This window comes from Protomyctophum bolini, assembly GCF_963924005.1.
Source record: "Protomyctophum bolini genome assembly, chromosome: 4".
NCBI lineage: Eukaryota > Metazoa > Chordata > Actinopteri > Myctophiformes > Myctophidae > Protomyctophum > Protomyctophum bolini.
In genome coordinates this window covers 47,818,193-47,826,349 of record NC_137865.1, presented here as the reverse complement: position 1 = coordinate 47,826,349, position 8,157 = coordinate 47,818,193, and positions in this window count along the sequence as shown.

Here is an 8,157-nt window from a genome sequence, read left to right as displayed (position 1 = left end):
AAAGCCAACTCTTGTCGTGACAAATCACAATGTTTTGGGCCAAACAAAGAATTAGAAAGTAGAAAGAAACGGCAGGTTACAACACTTTTTTGGTTGTTAAAACAAACATATAATATATTTTTTTGTACATGGTGACATTGATCAATTCTTGATAAAAAAAAGCTTCTAATATATTATTTATGCCCCAACATCTATAAATCTCACACTATTAAGGCAACCGGTCTGTTCCACGCGCTGCACAAGGTGCCCTTTTTTCACTTGAGCACCTGCCCCTCTAAATGTCTGTGCACGCCACTGAGTTTAGGCCTATAGCCAGAATCACTCACTGTGAAGAAACATTATTGCAATCTTATTATTTTGTGCTCTCTGAGTACTGCATGGGTGGCTTTGTTTTGATTCATTTCATTACACCGGTTCATCTACCCTGATGTTCAGAATGCAATAAATACGAAAAGAAATAAAAACAGAATGGAAAATAGCTGATACATTTCACACAGAGATTTGTACTTGTGTAACACTGCTTTGTGTGCTGGCTTGTAATATATAAACTTTATTACAGGCTCGTGGCCCACAAGGTAAGACAGTACATCACATATACGAGAATACAAATGAAAAATAGAGTACCCAGCCCCACAGGTTACTACTCTAGGAGAGGCACTCATGCCAGTGTCCTCTGATGGTAGAAGTGTACCTTACAGAACTACGGCCTGGGTCTGTCATCTGTCCAATGAGTCCATTCAGTGTCCTCTGATGGTAGAAGTGTACCTTACAGAACTACGGCCCGGGTCTGTCATCTGTCCAATGAGTCCATTCAGTGAGCGATCCAGCCTGCTCATGAATTTAAATGTCAACAGAGCCATGAATGTCAACAGAAAAGCCCACTGGCTCTCTAGTGCTCCTGGGTTTCTTTAACAGGATTCTAAGACAGTCATTATAGGCTACTTGCCGTTTGCGTAAGATCTCCTTCTTGTACTTCACCCACAGTGGAGCTGTGTAGAGAGGGGTGCAATAAGCTCTAAAGAGGTTTACCTTAACATCCGTAGTACAATGGTGACATTTACGGACCAGCATGTTGGCTTGTACATAAAGCATTCTCCTCCGTCTAAACATGTCCTCGTCATCCTAAGGTATCTGTTATGATATGCCCAAGATATTTTTGTAATTTTGGACACATTCATAATTTGACCAGACAGATGAAAGGCAGGAAACGTATACTATACAGACCAGTCATTAGTCCTACAACTACAACCTATCTCAAACCCTCACGCTAAACCTAACCTCCCACGGGGCAGCACACCTAACCTTAACCCATGTCTAACTAATGACTAGTCTAAACCCTCACCCTAACCTCCCACGGGGCAGCACACCTAAACCTATCTCAAACCCTCCCCCTAAACCTAACCTCCCACGGGGCAGCAACCTAACCTAACCTTAACCCTCACCCTAAACCTAACCTCCCACGGGGCAGCACACCTAAACCTAACCTTAACCCATGTCTAACTAATGACTAGTCTAAACCCTCACCCTAAACCTAACCTCCCACGGGCAGCACACCTAAACCTAACCTCCCATGGGGCAGTACACCTAAACCTAACCTCCCACGGGGCAGCACACCTAAACCTAACCGTAACCCATGTCTAACCAATGACTAGTCTAAACTTAAGTATGCACCCCATATATACGAAGTGCTATGACTACATAAAATGCAATTTTAGTGCTGCCTACATAACATGCTATATCACATAAAGTGCTTATCTGAGGGGCTAGGGCAAGTGCTACGGGCCATGGTGGAGTCTGAAAAGGGGGGTTAACCTCTTAAACCCTGGGTTCCCAATTTTGGGCTTTTCATTATAGCCGGAAATGATGAAATCATAGCTGACTTGCAGGGGCAAGAGAAGAAACACAGCGATCTGTTATCGTCTCTGGCAGCTTACCATATTATACATTTATATACATTTTAGGTGAGAAATAAATAATGGTATATATATATATATAGCCTACTGTTAAATTGATTATTTCCACAATCACAACTACTAGTTTAAACTTTGTTATCAACATTCTGTAGAGTTAAACTGAAGTCTGTTTCAGTCCATTGCATGCCCCCTTTTTTCCCATTTTTGTCTGAGAAATGTTGCTCCAGGAGCACCTTATCTTCATAGCAGGCAGATAGTGTGAACATAACCTCAGGCAGTAACGGTTCCTCTAGATGAATAGTTCTTGAACTGCAGACCTTTGAGAAGGTAATCATCAATCTCTCTCTCTCTCTCATCTCTCTCTCTCTCCCTCTCTCACACACACACACACACACACACACTCACACTCTCACACACACACACACACACACACACACACACACACACACACCTCTCTTCCCCATCTAATTCTCTTCCTCATTCTCAGAGTTTTGGTTTAATTAAATGTGTTTCTTGACCTTTTCCACAGCTGCAGTGTGACCTTTGCAACCTCCTGTACATAATAATTAGACTGTACTTTTATATTTTCATTTGCTCATTAATAATATCGTCCGTTTGTTTTATCCAGACTCTTCCCACGACGACATACGAGCTGGAGATCGTTGCCAAAGACATGGCAGGAAGTGAGGTGGGCCTCACAGGAACCGCTACGGCCACCATCACCATCACAGACAAGAATGACCACGCCCCCGGGTTCACACACCCACTGGTGAGTCTAACGCAACCTTTAACCTTTAACCCACCCACTGGTGAGTAACACAACCTTTAACCTTTAACCCACCCACTGGTGAGTCTAACGCAACCTTTAACCCACCCACTCTCTCTAGGTCGTCCTCAGACGAGCCCTTTATCGTTGCTTCCAGTCATCCCAGTTCTCCATGCATATGGGCAGTTCGTTGGTGCTTTGCACCCCTGCGTCGGTTTTGAGTACATCCATGTTAATGTGGCGGGACGTCCTGATGACTGGTGCCCGTGTGTTGTGTGTTGGTTCCTGTAAAGGTTCCTACAGCAGTTTGCTGGCTGGCAGCTCTTGGTGTCTTTGACAGTGTCCTGCTAGTCTAATTATGTTGGCTACGATGTTATTTTCTGGCTCACCCTTGGCATTCCATCATACAGAATCTTGTTGGGAACATGTGCACTCTTGCTGATTACGTACTGCACACTGCGCAAAAAGCATGGAATACGGATGTGTATATTACAGGAAACTCCGGTAAACTCCCGAATTGTACCATCACACCTGTATATTACCGTATATTCCACAACAGGTCGTTAAGAGGAAGCAATCTGATTGGTTGAAACGGTTTCTAGCCGTTGATCAAACAGCACTGTTCACCACCTAATCAAAACAAAGAAGCCGCTCTGTTTTCCCAGAGCGCTAGCAAACTCGGTGGCTAGGCTAGCTAGTTTATTGGGACATTTGTGGTCGTAGTGACTACATCTGTCATTAAAAAAATATGTTTTTTCAGCGATTTTCTTAGTTTTAAGGGTAACTGTTGTAGAATTGCAATATCACACGAGAGGGTGTGGTTTAACGTGATTATTGCCACTTCAGCGATGCTTGCGGAACTCGACTTCGTCTCGTTCCTGACCGCATCACTGTCGTGGCAATAATCACGTTATACCACACCCTCTCGTGTAATATTGCTTAAGTGTGTCTGCTGCTTCATAATAGCTGTTGTCAGGGTTTCGAGACTACACCACCATCACCACCAACACAACCAAACAGACCTCTCCCTGAAGGCCTTCCATGATGCATGGTGGTGTCAAGGCGTGTGTGAGATGTGGCCTTTTCCAGTTCAGAGAGCGGAGCGGGGTGGTGCCCTGGTTAATGTCGCCATTTCTCACAGTGGAGGAGATCCATTCACTAACACCATTGGAGAAATGGAGCTTTAACCCATTCTGGGCGGGAACCCCTTTTGGTGTTTTAATTAAAGCATTATGTTATGCTTTAGCTATTGAAAAATAGATCTACAAGCTCATAGCGCGGAGTAGGTCTGCTATTTTCTTTGAGAAATCGTGAAAATGTGCCTCAAATCTTTGAATATAATATCATTACAGAGTGAACATTTTAACTAAAATCTTTGCTTCTGGGGGGGGGGGGGTCCCTGGAACAACATATTTTCAGATGGGGGGGGGGGGGGGGGAGGCATATTACATATCATTTTTGGAGTCCTTGACATGAAATATTGAGCACCACTGATACAGAAACATACGATTTTTCAGAATATTTTTTTTTTAATTTCGACGTCAGGCCTGAATGGGTTAAAAAAGAACAAGTGTTTGAAGGAGATAAGAGCTTCTCATATAAATCTGTTCTCCCTTCGACCTCCACAGCTGCATCAAACCAGCCTCGTTTCTCACCTCTCACATGACGACCATAATAATGTGCACGTGGGCGCGCACGTGGGCGCGCACGTGTGAGTCTCTTGTGTGCGTGCGTGCATGCCTGCGTGCGTGCGTCTGTCGGTGACATTGCACAAGCAGTGCTTTATAAATTATTCCGTTAAAATATTCTTCCAAGAGCATATTCATTTATTTTTAGACAACTTTTCCAAAAGCGTATATATTTCTAGTGAAGAATCTCCTGCTAGCGTTCCATGAAAGCACTAACTCTTAGGTATATAGATAAAATGAAAGAAAATATGAAATATAAATCTCTTCAGGCTGTGAATTCAAACGGGGATCAACAGAGAGTGGTAAATCAAAGTTCAAACTCAGTGAGAGGCAGAAAAGAGAAAGGTTGAAGGAATCATAGGGAGTACATGATGTGTTCTCACTGTTCTGTACTACTTTATACCTCTTAACCCATTTAGACCTGTGGCCCATTCTACAAAATGTCTTCTATTAAATGCTGACAGTTTTCAGAAAAAACCTGTCAGTCGTTCTCAAAACTATTTAATGTCAAGGACCCCCAAAACGATATGTATTTGGCCGCCGACCCCCATCTGAAAATATGTTGTTCCAGGGACTCTCCGCCCAGAAACAAAGATTTGAGTTAAAATGTTTGCTCTGAAAGATTTGCGACACACTTTCACGATTTTCTTTGGAAAATAGCAGATCTACAAGCTCGTAGCTCGCGCCGCACTCGGTGCCGCGCTATGATTTTGTAGATCTACTATTTTTCAATAGCTAAAGTATAACATAATGTTTAAAACACCAAAAGAGGGTTCCCACCCAGAATGGATTAAGATTCAGAGAGCTGCTGTTTGATCTCTTCATGACTCACCACTCCACCCCATAAAGCTGCCTGTAATCAGCAGGTCTCCATTCCACCTCCACATCGTGGGATCAGCATCATAATTTAGAAATCAAATTAAGAATCAGAAAAACATAAAATTAGACAACCTAGACTATACCGAGTATAGCTGAATGTTAGCTTGGGGCCATGCGGCTAATTGCCTTTAATTTGGAATGTGTCGTAAATATGATGGTTTTATGGATGAATTAAAGATCTTTAGTCATGTTTGCTTTGATGGCATAATTATGGTAAATTGTGGTAATGATATACCTGTATGAATATGAGGATTCATACAGGGGACAAAACCTGCTGCTGCTCTGTGTGGAGAGATAGACCCTACGAGTGTAAAGTCTGTGGCAGAGACTTTATTTAAAGTTTACACCTTATGACTCACAGTCAAACAAGATGAACACAATGCAGTATGCTGGTTGCTTAACCCATTTTGGGTGGGAACCCCTTTTGGTGTTTTAAGCATTATGTTATACTTTAGCTATTGAAAAATAGCAGATCTACAAGCTCCTAGCGCGGCACCGAGTGCCGCGCTATGAGCTATATGTAGGTCTGCTATTTTTGTTTTTATCGTGAAAATGCGGCACAAATCTTTGAATATATATTCTTTCAGAGTGAACATTTTTAACTCAAGTCTTTGCTTCGGGGGGGGGGGGGGGGGTCCCTGGAGCTACATATTTTCAGTTGGGGGTTGGCGGCCGATTACATTATCATTCTGGGGGTCCTTGACATGAAATAGTTTGAGAACCACTGACACAGAAACATAGGTTTTTCCAGAAAACTGTCATTTGGTAGAATCGTTCCCAGGTCAAAATGGGTTAACTTGCTGTCCTTATCCTGCTTCTTGCGATGTCGTCATATATTATAGAACACTTCTAAAATACAAATGTGACTACGTATTGTATTGTGCCCAATCAGATATGGGTTTATAAACAACATAGAGGTCTGAATCTGAAGCCCTCATTGCTCCTTCTCAAATGGCAGCGTTTTCCTGTATGTGTAAAAACACTCTTTCAGGCTGAGTAATGTTTATGTCCTTTATGCTGTGGAAGCAGAGCACGCAGTACGCAGCAGTGGGGGAAAGTAAATAAGTACTTTTACTTAAGTACTGTACTTAAGTACAATTTTGAGGTATTTGTACTTGTTCCAGTACTTGTACTTCTACTCCACTACATCTCGGAGCCAACATTTTTACTTTTACTCCAGTACAATTATTTGAAAACTTTAGTTACTTTGGAGATTTTAATTTTGATTAGAAAGCATACATTAACCACTTCAACCCTATATACATTTCGGCCATTTGAAAAATAGCCGATCTACAAGCTCACAATGCATCGCATCGTGACTCATTGTGATCTTGTAGATCTGCTATTTTCAACACATTCTGAACTTGTGAAATGGGACATTCTGCACAATGAGAACTTTTACTTCTAGTACTTTAAGTACATTTTGATGCCAATACTTTTGTACTTTTACTCAAGTACATTTTCAATTATGTACTTTTAACTTGTAACAAAGTACTTCTAAATTGCAGTTTTGGTGCTTTTACTTAAGTAAAAACAATTGAGTACTCTTTCCACCACTGGTAAAGAGTATAGTTGGTTATTCAGAGCACAGACGTTACCCTCTTCACCACCTCGCTCACTTTGGACGGGAATTGGCAGCTCGCAGCTGCTCTGCTTTTTACTGGTAGCAATTGAAAGTTCTATTTTTTTATTTTATTTAATTTTTTTACTTCTCAGTTAAGTTGATGATACACTTATAGTCAAATCAAAATCAAATCTAACTTTATTTGTATAGCACATTTCCAACGACCGAGGTGGAACCAAAGTGCTTCACATCACAGAGCATAAAAACATACATCGAGGCAAAAAGAACAGGATAGGAAGATAAATGAAAGCAAAAAATAAAAGGAAGGAAAAGCATTATATAAAATAAATGTCAGAACAGAACAATATATCAAAAACAAAAGGCAATTCCATAAAGTGCATGCTGGGAACATAGTGCATAGGTATAGGCTATAAAGGCCACGGTAAACTTACTTAGGAAACGCAATTAAAAATAAATGAGTCTTTTAAAAGTCATTTAAAAGTTGTCAATGACCGAGCTGAGCTGAACATGAAACGGCAGCGCGTTCCAGAGACTGGGTCCGGCCACAGGAAAAGCACGGTCTCCTTTGGTCCTGAAATGTGTGTCAGGCACAATCAGTGACACAAATAAATTACAGTCTTTGAAATCCTATTCCTGACAGCTGCAGTAAGACTTGACCAAATCCCCTTTTAATCTTCGGTGTCATTTTCCCTCAGCAAGATGTTATTTCCTCAGGATGGATGATTCAGTGTAATCAACTGTATCACACAACGTTTTATTTAATTATCAGACAAACTTTTCTTCTTCTCCGGGGGAGACTGGGGGGGGGGGACTCCGAAGTGATTAATTGTTTTCATAGCGAGTTTCTAATCATGTTCACTAGCCCATTCTGACCTGAGATCAGATTCTAAAAATGTCTTCTACATCCTGACAGTTTTCTGAAAAGTCTATGTTTCTATTTCAGTCGTTCTTCGATTTAAAAAAAATAGCAGACCTACAAGCTCATAGCGCGCCACTCGGTGGCGCGCTATGAGCTTGTAGATCTGCTATTTTTCAATAGCTAAAGCATAACATAATGCTAACACCAAAAGGGGTTCCCGCTCAGAATGGGCTAGGCTAGGTAACAAGAAAACAGATGATTTCAAATCCCATGATAGTTCTGTCATCTGGAAGGTTGCTTCTCCCCAGAGGGTTGAATATTATGGAGCTTTTGGTCCTGATGAATTGTAATTGCCAAGCCTATCTAAATATATTTACATGTGTCTCATGTTCACAGTTTAACTCTGTGGGATAGCGTGCTAATTCTCAGCTTTAACAGTGTGGTATCTGGAACCACAATTCACATTA